General features: G+C 46.7%; 1 protein-coding gene across 3 annotated transcripts in view; it reads left to right on the top strand.

Annotated features, from left to right (window-relative positions):
- Window positions 1-894: 894 nt before the first annotated feature.
- The window catches only part of LOC146782631 (transmembrane protein 272-like), an 82,376-nt gene continuing 66,110 nt past the window's right edge, over window positions 895-17,160 (top strand). For 2 of the 3 annotated variants that reach the window (XM_085637515.1, XM_085637513.1), the window contains exons 1-2: window positions 1,015-1,207; window positions 14,585-14,703. The gene's annotated coding sequence lies outside the window, so the exon portion shown is untranslated. Of the gene's footprint in view, window positions 1,208-14,584; window positions 14,704-17,160 lie in introns of all 3 variants that reach the window. The other variant, XM_085637514.1, reaches the window with a different exon arrangement.

Raw genomic sequence — 17,160 nt, 5'->3', positions numbered from 1 at the left:
AGGTTTGCCGTCCACCGGAGCCTGAGCGCCTTCAAAAAGATCTCTGAAGTGGACTCCACCACCGCTCCAGATGCACCGCGAATGAACTGTGTAAATAGTCTCCAGCACCGTGAGACCAGGTCGGTCCGAATGAAGTCGCTGAGGTGGACTAAAACCTCCTGGCCATGCGGTCCAGAGAACCAGCACTGCCCAGCTGATGGCCTGAAGAGACTCAATGGTGCTATGTATTTCTTGGTTGTTTCCATAGGTTGGACTTTTGTTTGGTTCTTTTCCAATAAAGTTTGGGAGGGATATAGTGTCCGGCTGGACATGTTCTAGCGTTCAGGATTGTGATGTAATACACTTTACACCCACCCATCACAGGTGCCACCGGTCAGGTGACCCTGCTCATGAAAGGAGCCGGGGGCACGTGCCCTGGGCCAGTTATCCAGGACCATACTACAATGTGTATGTGGACCTAGCGCCCACTAGTTTACACTTTTAGGGCACGGGGAGATGGGGAGATTCCGTGATTTGCCCAGAAACACAGGATGTTGACCGCACGCCGAGACTCCAGCCTGGTTTCCCAGTTCCAAAGCCGGCATCTCTGGCCATACCCACACATCTGCCCAGATGTGCGCATGGAATAAAATGCTTCAGGAACAGCTGTAAAGGGCCTGGTTCTCCTCCTCACTCCTTCCTGGGGAGGCTTTTAAAAAGCAACACGGTTATAGGAACAAAACACAGATTTCCCTTCTTTCCAGCTTTACTGACTTTGTGTGCCACTGACTTTGGCCCAATGCAAGCGGCCCTATGATGAGCACGTTCTGTAACCTCACGGTGGTGACTGAGCAGCAGACCTCACACATAGACCTGAGCAGCAGGGGCATTAACTCCCAAGACAGTTTGCGGCTCCTTTACTCGTTTGGCAGCATACCACGGGCCTGGGCGGAGTGTCAACACACCAGGGCCTCCGGCTCTGGCAGGAAGCCGCCAGGGCTCCATTACTAGACGGTGTGGAGCACGTGGTGCTCTGGAAGGGGCGCGGCTGCTCCCCGCGCGCCTGCAAAAGCAGGAGGCGGAGAGGGGCTGTGTCAGAGCGCCGGCCTCCCACCGGACATCACCAACCACAGAGGAAGCGCAGCGGCGTCCCCTGGAGACCGTGTCCTGTCGACGAGTTTCGGCGCTGTCTCTCCAGCTTTTAAGTGAGATCTCTGCTGCTACTGACGTAAGTGACTAGCGCCCACCGAGGGACAGGGAGAGAGTCAGGCGCTATAGGGGGCAAGGCCAGCATTTAAGGGACAGAGGCAGCATCGAGGAGTGCTTACTAGCAGGTAGTGGGCACAACCAGCGAGACTCTTCCGCCTGCACACGCCCACCACTCGCCCTCCCTAGCTGCTTTCACTTTTACATCTTACACGACGGTTGTGGCTGTATCACGAAACATTTAGACTGGCGCCGTTCCATGTCCTGGTGGTAAGGCGGTACTTGGTACAACCTCCCCCTACCACCGTGTGATAGTGGTGGTAATGTGTGAGAAGAATGTTTGTGCATGTTGATTACGAAGTGTTTCTGTTGTGGTGGTGAAGTGTTGTTGATTTGTGCGCTGTGTTGTTTTAGTGCTGCGTTATCTCATTGTTTTATTGAAGTTTTGGGATGCATTTTCTTTTAAGTGTGTTATGTTGTGTATTATTTATTGTGTTGTTACGTTGTGCTGTTATTGTGTTACGTTAATTATTTCATAGAGGTCAGGAAACTCATTCCCAGCAGATGCAACACTTTTTCTTTAAAGTTCCCATGGCAAGCAGCCATTCACCACAATCGGAGGTGCCTCACACGCTGCTGCTCTGCCTCTTGCGCTGTTCAAGACCCCAGTGACCCCAAAGTGTGGCCGAGACCTGTCTTGACTCAGCAGCTGCGGTGCGCAATATACGCGCCACCACCATGGGGCGTTAGGAAGTTCAGCACTCTGGTCCATCTCAAAGCATACGGCTGGGGCTCAGTCAGTCACATCTCAGTAGGTTGGTGCAGGCGCAGCTGTCAGTCTTTTAGTCTACATGTCTCTGACATGTCTGTTGTGCCTAACCATGATGGTTGGCTTCCTCTTGCGTGACACGCCGAGGGACGCTTTGCTGGAAACAGAAACGTGGTACCTGTTATGACACACATGTTTGTATCAAAATCCCAAGCAGAGCTTTCAGGGCTGGCTTTAGGGCAGTGCGTCTGGTGCGGCCGCACTGGGCGCCAGGCCCGGCTCCAGGAATTTTTATTTGGGTGGGCCAAGGGTGCATTTGGGTGGGCCACTGTGGGCTCGATTTGTCGCATATATGTCTGGACAGGCCTGCTTCAGGGCCCTCCTTTCTCTCTTCTTAGTCTTACAAGGCCCAGTAAAACTCACTCTTTTCCAAATCTCTTTCTGAATATTATCACTCTCAAAGTGTTTTTTCCATGTAATATTCCTTTGACGGGAAGAGGAGGTTTCTGAGGTGGGAGTATCAGGCAAGTGACACTACTTAGGCTCCCGCTGTGCGAGTCTTCAGGGAGCATCCCTCTTCATTACTACCTCCACCTGACTCTGGACTCTGCAACACACTCCCTTACAGGCTTGATTATTCACTACTCCTCTCCAGTGCACCTTATCTCACATCTGACCTTGGGCCCCAGCCCCATATCAGCCACCATCGGGACCCACTTTCATTTTTCCCGGTAAAAACATTAGTAAAATCACCTTCAAACTTAAAACATTGAATATAGCGGTAAATATAATTAGCACGCACTTTAAAGTATGTTCCACAGTAGCCCTTATGACCCGACTGCTAATTAAATAAACAGAAAGGCCATGACAGGGCCGGCTACAGTGCTGATGCAAAAGTCTTTTTTGGCGCCGCACCAATAACCTCTTTCTCCGTATATAACCTTTACTACCACCTTCCAACAGGGCCCCTCATCCCTCCATGCCCCTCCCATTGACCTCCTCCTCGGATTCCCTCACTGCCACCCTCCACTAGTGCCCCTCATCTCTCTGTAGCCCATCCCCCTCATGACCTCCTCCTCAGACTCCCTCACTGCCACCGTCCAGCAGTGCCCCTCATCTCTCCCTAGCTCCCCCCTCCACCTCATGACCTCTTCCTCGGATTCCCTCACTGCCATCCTCCAACAGTGCCCCTCATCGCTCCATAGCCCCTCCCCCTATTGACCTCCTCCTCGGATTCCCTCACTACCACCCTCCACCAGTGCCCCTCATCTTTATGTAGCCCATTTGTTGTACAGCGCTACTCATATCAGTGTAGTGTGTGTCAGTACTTTACACCATGCACACATTATACAGAGACAATGAATCATACAAGTATGTAAATCAGTCTACAGGGAATGTCACATAAGCCAATGAGGATTACAAGGTGTATGCATCACATGTCATCCATACTGGTGGGCAGTATATTTTAAGAGGGTTTGGTCTTGGGAAACACAACCTTAGGATTTAAAGAGTATTCCATGGGGGTCAGCTTTACTGATAACAATGTATATCTGCCCAAACATATTCATTTTAGCAACATTAGAATAATGAAAGACTGGGAAGGTTCTAACTGTATCACAAAAAAAAAAGTGTAGTTCTAAGTATACCATTCATGTTTGTATGCAGCTCTTTGATGACAGTTCATTGGTCACTGTCCTATGTTAGGATTGTAACTTCTGAACTGAAAGTAGCACAAGGACCTCTGTGACAAAGGCAGTAACCCACTGAGCTTCCAAATAAAATACAGTTCATCTGCATTTAAAAACCACTAACAGACAAATGATTGCTCTCCAGCAGGATCCTTTATCACCAGCGTTATCTGGGCATTTTGTATTGTCTTATTGTTGTCCTGCATCAGCCATGATAATGATAAAAACTGTTTAAATGAAGCACACACGAAGTATGTGTCCTGCTGGGCCTGTGCATATTTTAAAAAGAAAAACAAATAGTAACACATTCTCTTACATACTCCATTAGTCAAACTTTGTGTCACAGCCTGATGTGATAAGCAGCTGCAGGGGTCAGGAAAGGTGAACAGGAATAAACACACTTCTTTTCTCCTGCGCTGCATAGAAAAAGAAATATCCACGCAGCAGAACCTCGTCGCCTTTGCCATGTGGAGATGAAGGGGTGAAAAAATAAACAAAACCTCGTTAACATGTAAATGGTCTTTTAAAGACCTGTGAAGTACTCGGGTGCGGCTGCGATAATCTCTAAAACTGTCTGTGTGTGTGAGCTCCCGGGAAGCTGTCTCGGCCCGGGCAGACACACACGACGTGTGCTTTGCGCGCCTGCCTTCAAGCCATCACTGCGAGGGCCAAGGCTCCTGTTTGGGTGGGCCAGGCTCATGTTTGGGTGGGCCTGGCCCACCCGGCCCACTCGCTAGAACCGGGCCTGCTGGGCGCTGACCTTTGGAGGGGGTGCCGACCTTAGGGGGAGTGCTATGTTTAGCAATAGCTTATGATTGGAGAGATGAGGGACACTTTTTTACTTCAACTAACCCTGTTTACTTTTGCTATAATCGCGGCACGTTAAGCGCGGGTACCTCGATTAAAGTAAAGCAATAGAAAAAAACATCTATTTCTTTACTTTTGCTATAATCGTGGCACCCGCTGCACTTTTAATGTTAAAAGTAAAGCGCAGGTGGCGCAATTATTATAGCAAAAGTAAAGAAATAGATCTTTTGCTATAATTGCGGCATACAAGGAAGATGTGGCGTGGAGCAAAAGTGTTGTGAGGTAAGGGAGAAAAGACATGGACGGGGGCGATGGAAGGAAGACTGACTCCCACGGTCACCGGGAGGGATAGCCAGATCCACAGGAAGAGTGACATCTGAAAAGAAACGGAGACAGGGCGAGGCAAAGCCGGGCACACGTAGGAAGCACTCATGTGGTGATGCATAAGGGTAGACAGTGGATGATAAAAATGGAGATAGATGAAGAAATTGAAGACCAGCTCCTACACCAATGTAGAGTAAGTCTTTAGGCTTTTGTTGTGCCCGTTATTTTTGTTGCGGTCAAACAATGTATGTAGCAAATGTCACACAATTCTCACATAAGCTCAGAAGGAGAAGAAACATTCCTCGAATAAAATGTAAACATCTCTGCTGGTGAACAAACTCCATATTGTAGGATAACAGAAGTGGGTGCAGTTTGCATGGCGACTGCGCAATAGTATGACGTGAGCAGCCGGCCGCGTGCGCAGCAGTGCCAAAAGTGAAAGTCCGTGAGTGAGGAGACAGATGGCAGGTGGTGCGCGCGCAGCAGCGCCAAAAGTGAAAGTCCGTGACGGAGGAAGCAGATGGCGGCTGCGCGCGTGCACGCTCGTGTTAACGCAAGCGCTAGGCCAGCCAGTAGCACTTTCAAAACTCACCTACTAAATGTCTCTCCGAGCAGCGCATGCGCTGGCTCAGCAAGACCTAAAAAGGGGCCCTCCAAAATATGCTTGGCCCAGGACTCCCAAAATCCTTAAGATGTCCCTGAGGGTTTGAGTCTTTTCTTGAAGGATGCGAGAATTGGGAGACTTCTAAGATCCGGCAATCGCGTTCTCCAAAGAGAAAGCAAGTGTGAAGTTGCGTCACTAGAGGAATCTGCATGAGAGCAGCATTTTGTTTGTTGTGTTTTCGTTTCCTGGACGCACACTCTGTGCTGCCCGTTTCTAGGCGCGGCTTTCAAGAGGAGCCCAGAGGTCCGAAGGAAAGCCTGGGGAAGACCAGTGGCGGCGCCAGTGTGCCGTGGGCCCTAGTGCAAGGACGGAACTGAGCCCCCTGCTGCCCGAACTGCAAAATACAGCAATAATCGGGGTTTGGTTGGCCCTTCAGGCCTCTGTGCCTGGGTGCCACTGCTCCAATGGTAGCTACACCCCAGGGGAAGGCAGGGAAAAACAAATCATGAGTGAAGAAGAATGCGGTAGGAGGGGTACAGAGGAATAGAACTCTGAAATGTAAAGGTGTGTTGTCCTCCAGGGTTCCCCTGCCGTCGCTTTCTGCTCACTTTTCTACCAGCCCCTTACCTCAGACCTCTGCCAGCAGCCACGCAGCTCTCTGTCCACCTCGCATGGGGGTATCTCACGTGCATGCATTCACTGGGGTGAAGAGAGGACCCTTACCTTCTGCACTCCTCCTCAACTCCACCCCCCTCCTACAAACACCAGGCTGTTAAAACTGAGGAGCGTTGAGGGCGGTGAGCTTTTTGATCAGTATTTACGCTGTGGGTGGCAGGGCGCTCAGGGGAGCCTACAATATTCTGCAAGGAATCATTTTGGGGTACACGTGCTCTCTAACTTAAATAATCTGTCGACCTGTATACAGCAGTCGATGGAAGCTTAGGGGGTTGGACCAGGGCCGGCTTTAGCGCTGGTGGCGCCCTGTGCCACGATCATTTTTGACCCCCTACACCCCTCGAATTCCCTTACTACCACCGGGCAAAAGTGCCCCTCATCTCTCCAATCATAAGTTATTGGTAAACACTGCGCCTACCTGAGGTCAGCGCCCCCTCCAGGTCAGCGCCCAGTGCGGCTGCACCAGTCACACTGCCCTAAAGCCGGCCCTGGGTCGGACTCCTAAAAATCTCCTGGTTGCCTTAAAGGCAGAAGGTTCTGGGAGATTTGAAACGTCAGGGGTGCTAGGGAGGGACCCCACAACGTGCTGACGCACAGGCTCGGCCATCTGAGAGCTTGGGGGAGCACAGAGGCCTGCAGATGCTGTCTCCAGTCTCTTTAGTCGTGAGCCAGTGCCATGCCATCTGTGCCACCCATAACGTAGGCCTGAGGGGGCATAGAGGCAGGTTGTAACCCTAAACATCTTGGCAAATGCATTTGCCAAGAAGTTTAGAGTTGCAACCTGAATCGATGACTGTGAGAAGTTGGCCTGGTATATGCTGTCCACTAGTTATAGTGGGCACCTTGCACCAGTCCAAACAACCCTCATTGATGATAGGTTTGAAGACAACCTTTATTGACAGCTATCCTAGTAGTAGCTATGGAGTGCAGCCTTCAGGTTAAGTCTTGAAGGAGTGTAAAGCAGCTTGGTTTACCGGATTATAACCTCTTGAATCACTAAATGAAAGGAGAACCACACAAGGTATATATAAATTATCTGCATTTATTTATAAACACTCACTACTAATTTCTTTATGAGATTAGAGTCCAAGATACACAGTAATACCATTCTAAAACGACAGTAAATAGCACAATATACACTGGGCCCCAGGGGGGGACCAAACCATATATTAAGAAAGTGGTATAAGAACCACGACTTTACTAGACACAGTGCCTAGAGCACGTAGAATCGCTGGGACCCCAAGGAACCATCCAAGGTAGTGACACAGGAGACCCACGGGGGACGCGTGCAGTGTGATAACACAGGCGCGAGCCCTGTACTATTCTATGGGAAAGTCGCGGTTGGAATTTTAAAGGTTAAGGACACTTAGAAGAGGACTTTGAACAAACACTTTTAGACTTGGGGGGTTCTAGGGCCAACACCCACGGGAGCACCGTAGTACTCGAGTTACCTCACCCATGAAAGCCGGATGCATAAGTGTCAAATGGTGTTGGTAATCGTCATTGATTTCAAAGGCAATCTGCTGCAAAGTGCTATCCGTTTTTAAATTTGCTGTTCCCCTTTATTACCAGGTCAAGAGCTTTCGTCATTAGAAAAGAGCCTTATGTATAGCTCTGTGAACTGCCATTAACAGCAGTTTTCATAACCCAGTTATGCATTGCTTTGACATGACAGCCTTGGAAAAACAGATTATTTTTACAGATTTGATCATACACTAGTTCCAAAGTAAAATGCTCAACCCAACAATTTGTTTAAAGCAAAGGATAGACCATAAGACGTCCAAGAAAAGGCAGTTTTCCTTTCAAATACATTTTTCACTGGCCATTGACTGTGTGCTTGCTTCCAGCATCTTCCTTCACCCCTGTTGTCAGAATTGCCTCTCAGCCAGCTCCCTCAGTTGTCCATGTTGCCCCTGTTGTATGTGTTACCCCCTCTGTTGTCAGTGTTTCCACAGACATAACAAACAAGCATTGGCATAGCCAATAGGTCTCGCCTTTGGGACCTTATAAGTGTTTAGCTAAGCAACAGTTGCATAACTAAATACTTATAAGGTCCCAAAAGCGAGACCTATTGGCTATGCAAGTGAAAGTGATCGCGATCGTGATCACGATCAAACATCAATGAAAGTAATTGCGGTAAAGCGTGGTGCGCGCGCCCGCGCACATGCACTGTAGCTCTATGCTGGCCTGGTAGCACTTTTTGGAGCCCTCTCAATAAGTCTGGCCAGACCAGCGCATGCGCTGGGTCAGGCGAGACCTAAAAAGTGCTATGATGCAAAAACTGAAGTCCGCATCATAGTGTTTTTCCCCCCCCCCCATCCTTGGTTTTCCATGTTGACCCTCCATCCAACCTCAGTTGCCTCCAACCCTGCAATAAAAACAAGCATTGGCATAGCCAATAGGTCTCGCTTTTGGGACCTTATAAGTACTTAGTTTTGCAGCACAATATCCTTGGTGCAACAACCTCAGCTGTTGCATGGCTAATGCTGGTACCTTATAAGTGTTTAGCCATGCAACAGTTGATGTTGTTGCACCAAGGATATTGTGCTGCCAACTAAATACTTATAAGGTCCTAAAAGCGAGACCTATTGGCTATGCCAATGCTTGTTGGAAGAGCGTTCGATTTATAATCCAGTTACAGCTCTTTCATGCCCAGGTCACTGACAGTGCACAGGCACACTTGTCCAAATTCTTAATGTGTTTACATCTAATATTAGAGATGGTGACGTGTTTTCAATATTGTCACGCAGCAGCAGCTGCCTAATATTTCTGCAAATCTCTGCGACCCACTCCCATTTCTCATATGGGAGGTCCTGTTTTGATCTAAAAAACATTTTTAAAAACTTTTTCATGGATGTTGCATGAAACAAACACATTTGTCAGCAAAATGTCTGTAAATAGATCCTCCCACATCACCCACATTAAAAAATAAATGAAAGGCAAAGGGTATTTACCACCATCTGGTTAAGAAATATTCAAGGACATCAGGGCAAGAATCTCTGTAGGACAGAGCTGGGGCTATCAGTGGCCCCTTGAAAGGCTGGGGCCCTGGGCCAGACTCACTTTGCCTATGCCTGACAACGTCTCTGCAAACCCTGCACCTTCACTGAGGGTTTCACATCTCTCCATGAACCCACTTTGTTGATCAGGGCCGTAGCTGTTAACAGTGCAGCAGGTGCAGTAGCGCCGAGGCCCAGGGGTTTGAGGGCCCTCTTTGCAGCAACTCGTGCTCCTTTGTACTGCCAGACACAGGGATGTCTATGCCTCTGTACTGACGTTTTCAGCCCCTTGCATAGGGGTCGGCAGTAGTAAAGGGCACTGCCAAAGCCAATTAGTCTGGCTTGTTGTTGGGGGACGTGTTTGATAACAGATCAGTGACTGTGTCTTACCACCAGCTGTTGTATGGAGAAAATCTCAATAACCAAGCAACATCCTGGTCCATTTTAAAGGTGGGAGTAGGGGCCCTTAGCAGTCTTTATTATCGGGGTGAAGCTGTATCCTGAAAAAGGAGTGTTACGAAAAGGTGTCGGAAGAGCAAGTTTGCATTCTGAGTGTGAACTTAAAAGGCTTCCACGGCAAAATGTGACAAAGGGTCAGCATTTTCAATCCATCTTTAGAAAGCCTGCGTGCATGCACACTGTTACTGTGTGAGCAAAAAAAGCTGCAAATTCAACATGTTATCTATCATGCACAGGGCAATAAATGAATATCACCGTGAGATTAAAAACAAGCATTTGCATTGCAATAGGTCTCGCATTTACGAGAGTTTGAGCTATTGGCATTGTAAATGGCAATGCCTTTTATTTATGTTTTGGTTTTTAAAACATAAGTTAAAGGCATTGTCATTTACAATGCCAATAGCTCAAACTCTCGTAAATGCGAGACCTATTGTATTGCAAATACATGTTTGGTATTGTACTACTGAATCCAGATCAAGAAAAGTAATCAAATTAAAAGTGACTGCTAACTTTAATAACTGCTCCTGTTCCTGCCACACGGAGCTCTCCGCTGCTCAGGCAAAACACCTCTGAGGGGTGCACAATTTAAGCCCAACGCTGTAGTCTCTCAGATATACGGCAGAACAAATGAGTCAGATGGTTAATACAGATTTATGATGCCTATTCATTTCATCCTAACCTATCACAAAACACTACACTGCAAAAGCCTAAGCCACAACACAGCTGCGTTTCCTTTGTTCGTGATGCCTGTTTCATGTGTGCTGTTGTAGTTTGCAGTTAATGATTATTAACACTAAAGGCAGTGGGTAGTTCGCGGTAATGTTCACATCCGTTTTACCTTTAGAAAGACCATAGAGTCCTCTGACTGACGGCTCTTATTTCGCAATGGTGCCTGGAAACAAACGCCTGAGGCATATTATATGGCAACATTTAACTGTGTAGCATAACCTGGGCTGCATCAGTGAGCTGGCTAGCAATTTAAATTTTAGAACCTGAATTGTTTCGAGGGAAATTCCGAGGAATGATTGATTTTAATTAGGGCTCCCGGTTTTATGGTATTTATTTTTTTGCCATTTCCGTCTGTATTTATCCATATTTATTTTTCCCACAAGTAAAAGACTATGCTGCAGCTAGTATTTTTCCACATTTATTTAAATTGACAATGCACACATGCACTTGTTTGTTATTGGTCAACACAATACATTCATCTGAAAAGTTTGCCATTCGCAGAATGTCCCAAATACGCCTAAAAGTGCTATCAAAAGCAATTTGTCTCAGAGCCTTGCAGTTTCTGTCATCGGCACAGAGTGCCACATCCTCTCCTACACTGTACACCATACTGCCCCACTGAGAGAAACTCACTCTGCCTTCAACTACAACCCAATTGTGCCCCACTATAAACACCTGGAAGCAACTCAATTCAAATTAAGCACTAGACAAGAGTAATATGCTGCCTGAAAAAGCATGTGTTTCTGTGCCCAACACTGCTTTCTAAATTGCATGTTATCATTTTTTAATTGGGAAAAATATTGGGATTTTCCATACCCTAACTGACACAGATTGCACAGTGAGGGTGACTTGCACTTTACTGTTTCCTTGTAATTCTAAAAAAACTAAAAAAAACAAAAATCACCATATATCCTTGTGCATCAAACCCATTCTGCCGCTCATACCTCTCCCATATCTCTCCATATAACTTCAATCTCCCTCCCAAACTCTCATCTTGTCCATTTTCTTATTTTACCAATGACTCTTTCACCCCTCTACTGTACCCCACACTCCAGTCCTTTGATGGAAACCACAACTCCCACAATGCACTACCCAATGTTGTTCTGCTTTCTAGCTATCCTCGTGAATCAAACCCATCCCACCACTCGTTCCCCCCCCTCTTCTCTCTCCAAGTCACTGACATCTGAATACAAATCTCACATCTTACCCTTCTCCTGATAATCCTTAATGAGTTTGCCACCTTCTCAATCCAATCCAAACTGACACGATCGTGCCCCTCTCATCTCTCCCCGTATGCCTCCAATTTGTATGCCGAGCTCCCATCTACCCCATCTATCAGTTCTGTAAAATGAATCACCTCATTGAAATCGCTACCGGCAACATAACTTCCTCGTCTCCATTTCTTCGAGCTATTGACCATCATGCAGCATCACAACCATTCGCACCTGTTTTAAACCACATTCACATCTACATGTGCCCAATCACTCTACGTGCTCCCAACCCCGTGACTCATTACCCCGCTGCTATACCTCGGTTATCCAACCATGTGTCAGAAACCTCAACGCGCGCGATGCTCTCCCCACTAACAGTTCGTATTCTGATCAACTATAACAAAAAATTTGATAAACACGTGCTCGCGAATCCCACTTGCCCCCCTCCCCAGAAACTCACGATGCATCCAAACTACATAATTAGTAAAAACAAAATTACATGAATTATAAAACAACATGAATGCTTGTTTCATTACTCGAAAAGTGAAAACACCTAAAACAAAATATATGACTAAAAATATGACATGACAAAAACATCACAAACAGTTCAACTAGTCTTGTATCAGCCACAGTCTTTAAGATGTCATATGTACACGTGTAACTGCAGAGAGTTCAATCCAACGCTTCACTGTCTCCGTAGTGATATGTTAATCTTGACTGAAATAACACCTGTGAAATTCTTCAACGGGGTGCAACCCTCCTTCGGGACAGAGAAATTGCTAAGCATGAAACATTGTTGAAGATGCATTTCTTTCCTTAAATTAATTCAATAGTCCGGACTGAGACAGCTTCCCGGGTTTTTGTGCTGCCAGCCGCACCCGAGTACTTCACAGGTCTTTAAAAGACAAGTCACTTCTAAACGAGGCTTTGTTTTAAAAACTGATAACGCCAGAGGCGATGCTTACTCTGTGGTGAGCAATCACCATACCATCCTGTTTTGCAACTCTCTGCTGGAGCAGGGCAGCGCCGCAAAATGCGCTAGTATTTTCCCGTTTTTACATATAAATACAGACAAAGGAAAACTTGTTTTCCGTCTGTATTTATATGTAAAAATCCGTTTAAACGGAAAACCGGGAGCCCTTATTTTAATATACAATCGCAGTAGCTGCAGGGCATAATTAGAACTACATCACTATAAAATAGAGTCCATGGTAAACTGTAATAGGTAACGTAATCGGGGCACGGGGATATTCTTGAATGCTTGATGTTTAAAAAAATATTATTTTCAACAAATGCCGTTCCATTCCGTAATACAACGGTATCTATTTAACTGAGATACTCAAACGTTGAAAGTTTTTAATTTTTTTTTAAAGTCCTTCATTATATATTTCATGCCATTTGTTGCCAGATTTATATATTTTGATGGCTCTGCTCGTGCTTTAGCTATGAAAGCCAGGTTAGACCACAGGCTCTCTGTCCCCCCCCTGCCGTGCCCCCCACCCCCCTTCCACAGTGTGAGCTTAGATGGGCCATCAGCGCACGCACTACAGCTGTGGCCTCTTCATCTCATTGGGGGGGTGACGAGGACATTGACAAAAGCCCCAGCCTTGCAGTGAAAGTTGGGTTCTAAATAACTGGTACCTGCTAGTGAGAAACGTTACGGGTTTCCAATTCCCACAACACAAACATAGGCGTCCAAGGTATTTTTTATGAAAGCGGAGGAAGGGCACGACCCAACAGAGCAACGTCAAAGGGAAAACCACTACTTAAAAGAAGCAAGCTAAGACGAAACAGAACTGATAACAAGCTAACGAGAAGGGAGGGGGAGAAGGGAGGTGGGTATTGAGAGCAGACCGCAAGGGGGTGGAGGTGGCTTAATGAGCCATGATAGAAAGGCAGATGGCGGCTGAGGGCGTGCACGCTCTCATGCACTCAAGCTTTAGGCCGCCAAAAGCCTCTGGTGGCACTTTTCAAAGCCACTTACTAAATGTCTCGAAGAGACCGCATGTGCTGTCTCAGGCGAGACCTAAAAAGGTCTAAAAATAGAAATTAAACTGTCATTGTGTCAACAAAGTAAATATATAAAATATTACATGCAAAATATCTGCAGTTTAACAACAGGCACACTGGATGTCAACCCCTATGGGAACACAAATGGGACAAAGTAACTATCTTGGAAATGCCGTGGCTCGCTGGAGAGCTCCACCTAACAATGGTAAACAATGCAAAACACATGAAAACCAGTGGATGAAAGGTGCTGGCTCAAAGAATTGATGGCCTGAGATCTTCAACGCAATGGAAGCTGTCTACAGCCGGCCAGACCTAAAAACTGGCTGTGTCCAGCTAACAGCCCTACGAAGTGGCTCTCTATCTCAAGCTAGCGCTTTACGAAACAACAAAATAAAACTAAAAAAAGAAACCAACTCGGAGCAGGGCCGTGTAATCTGGTTCAGCCAGCTCAGGATGGTCTGGATGATGGTTTTGATTGCTGCATAAAGACCTAACAGCTTCAGGACCCAGATACTGTGGGAATCCATCTCGATCTCTGGTGCAGAGATCTGTACTATCACGTATTGCGAAGAACGTTGTACAACATAACGATGAATGTTGTAAATCGCCACCATGGCTTGGAGTTGTTTTGTAACTCCACATTTGAGCTGCTTCCTTCATGAGGGAGACTGGCAGAATCCGCTGGGCTCCAGAGGGATATTTTTTGACAGGAGGGCTACTACTGTTGCCTATCTAATATAAGGTGATGTACAGCAAGCAAGACAAGTTTAAGAACTGCAAGATCTGACTGCAGCACAGTATAGGTGTAGGAAGCTGGCTCTTAGTGTGATATATTAGAACTCTGAAATGCAGTGAAAAGAGTCCAGGGGTTCCCATATGAGTGGACAGGGGCTTGCTATGCAATCCTAAAGTGCTCTGTTGGGGGTAGTGTGGTCAGGCAGCCTTGGGCTTAAAACAGAGGAGTGCAACACATCTGCAAATCCACACAATGATCAATTAATGGCCCATACGACTCAAGAAGGAGATCCACACCAATTTATAAAATAGCAAGTATCTTTATATATGTTTAGACATCTGAGAAAATCATTCAGATAAGTATGTTTTTAAATATAAATTCTTTTCAGTTCAAAAAGTGGACGAGGTGCAGTTTTTGAGTTCTGCAATGTTATCCTACTGAAGGAAGAACAGGTTCTGCAAACAGATACAGCACAGCGACTTATGGGACCAATCTCCAGGAGTTAAGGTGAGTGGTGGTCAGGGTCCAAGGCAGCACCAGCAGTACACTACTAGTGGCATGGGGCAGCCTGGTGGAGGGTGCTAAAAAGCTTTGAGAGCCCAATATTGGTTTCTATGGAGATTGGTCACCGTGAAAAGAGGCTGAAGGCTCTGGCTGGAAGACCAGTCCGGTTGAACTAACAGAGGGTTGAAGTCTTGCGGGTCTCTGGGACGTAGGGACAAACTGGGTCCTCTTCTCCGCAGCTTCGGGGTGACAGATGCAGAGGTGACTTTAGGTGTCAGGTTTTCCTACCGGGAGCAGTCTCATTTGAAGGGGGGGCTGCGTGCAGAGGCTGCAGGCGGCATCGGGGAGTCCTTGAGGGGTGAAACCATGATTTACTCACGCTCTGGATGGTTGGGGGACTTTTTTGACACCGTTGGTCCACTTCAGCTCTAACCAGGGTCAACTAATGCAGTGGTTGCTTCAGGTGTCAAGTTTTTGACGGTTCCGGAGACCTCGGAGTCTTTGCTGTTGAATTCCTGCAGGGTGCATTAGAGCAGGTCCTTTGTTCACGTAGATCTTGGGTCTTTATCAAAGGCAGGCAGTCCTCCCAGGCTTCTGGAGTCAATAGCTGAAGGACTAGTCAACTTTGTTGCAGATTTTGACGAGGATGCAGACAAGCTGGCAGAGTTGCTACCAGGTCAGCTGCTTCTTCTCTCCTCTGCTTTTGCGGCTCTTCAGTGTCCTCTCTCTTCCTAGGTTGTCAGAATCGGCTTCTCGCCAGGGACTCCCCTAAATACTGAATTTAGGGGCATTAGGGGAGTATTTGGTAGTAGCCAATGGACTACTGACTTTCGGGGTCACCAAGCCCCTATATGACCACTACCTGTGGGAAGTAGGAATAACCCTGTCACAGAATTCCTAAGTATGCCTGCGCAAAGATGGCTACTTATTTACAATTGTGTCCACCTCAGGGTGTAGACAACCTATGGGGTGGTACTAGCCTGGAGGTAGCACACCTCCCTGACTAAATTTGGTGTGAATCTGTTCAGTGGTTCGGGCTGTAGCTGTGTCAAAAAATTGCAAATCCCCATAGACACTGCATGGGGAAAAATTGATTTGGGACCACCCTTTTTCTCGCCCCCGCTTCACGAAGTTAGTGGTAAACTAGTTTGAATGTTTCGTGAGGATTTGTGTAACAGTGCTTGGTCTATGGGAAAGATTGGTTTTAACTAAAACTACCAACTGGCTATCGCCATTAGGATGAAATAAATTTTATATAAATTACCTACTGGCAGTCCCTAGTAGATTGTTATGGTTAGGACCATGTTTCCCTAGGAAAAGCATTTTTGACTTGCCTATATTTTTAGCCCTGTTTGACAAATCTTCCCTAAATTTTCCAAAAATAGTGTGCCGATGATTCTAGTTCTGCATGGTAAGTTTCAGGGCAGTCCGTCAAGCTGAGGCAGAGGAAAAAGGGTAGGTCAAAAAAAGTGCGTTTCCCATGTTAATTCACATTAGGATTTTGAACATGACTACAGCCTGAACCGCTGAATGGAATTACACTATGTTTGGCAGAAAGATAGTTCTTGGTCCAGAAAGGGTTCTTTTTAGGTCTCGGCTAGCGAAGGCTGCGCTTGCGCAGTCTCGCTCGCGAGATTTAATGACTTGGAGTAGTGGGGCTTGACCCGCCCCTCTTCTCTCCTCTTCTCCATTGGCTGTCCTCTTAAATGCTGGGCAGCCATTGGAGAAGAGCTTTGTCTCTCCAAACAAGCCCCGTATTTTTCGGATTCGTGGGCGTGTTTTTTCGATTTCTTTCTCTCCTCTGGATTGTAAACATTCCAGCCAATGGCAAGAGGAGAGAAAGAAAAACACGCCCCGAATCCGAAAATGCCGCTGCTGTTGTATGGGGGTCTTCTGCAGCCATTGCGTCCCCCGGACTATGGAATAAGCACCAAGACTTCAGGCATGATACACATCAAAGGGATACCGGTAAACTTGATGTTATTTCTTTGCTGACATTTGTCTCCGACTTCATGTGTATTTTGGTGACATTCTTATATGAAGATTAGGAGGTAATGCGGCCTCTGCATCGAATATTTATGAACATATGTTTTCGAAAACCTTAGATGTCTGGGTCATCCAATTGGTGATATAGCTTTAAGACACCCTACGTCATCACGTGTGCGTCGGTTAGTTAAACGTTTTCCAGCCGCACAGGAAGTGAAAGCACGCTTCGACCCCACTCTGCGGGAGCCTGAACGACTCTTATCGAGGTGAGACCTGGGAGCGTCTCGGTGTTTATTGGCTCCTTTCCGACCCCGATATCCGTTTGTTGACTTTTTTCAGGCTTTGCGATCGTGCCTTTGTGACTATTTTTAACATAGATCATGCACACAAGGCAGCTTTCTGTCCGGTCAGCTCGTAATAGTGCACGGAGTGTATTTACTCACTTGCTTGAATATATTGGCTTGTCTGAATTTG

Source organism: Triturus cristatus, chromosome 12, assembly GCF_964204655.1.
Source record: "Triturus cristatus chromosome 12, aTriCri1.1, whole genome shotgun sequence".
NCBI classification, from domain to species: Eukaryota; Metazoa; Chordata; class Amphibia; order Caudata; family Salamandridae; genus Triturus; species Triturus cristatus.
Note: the sequence above shows the minus strand (reverse complement) of the source record. Positions and strands in the feature narration are given on the sequence as shown.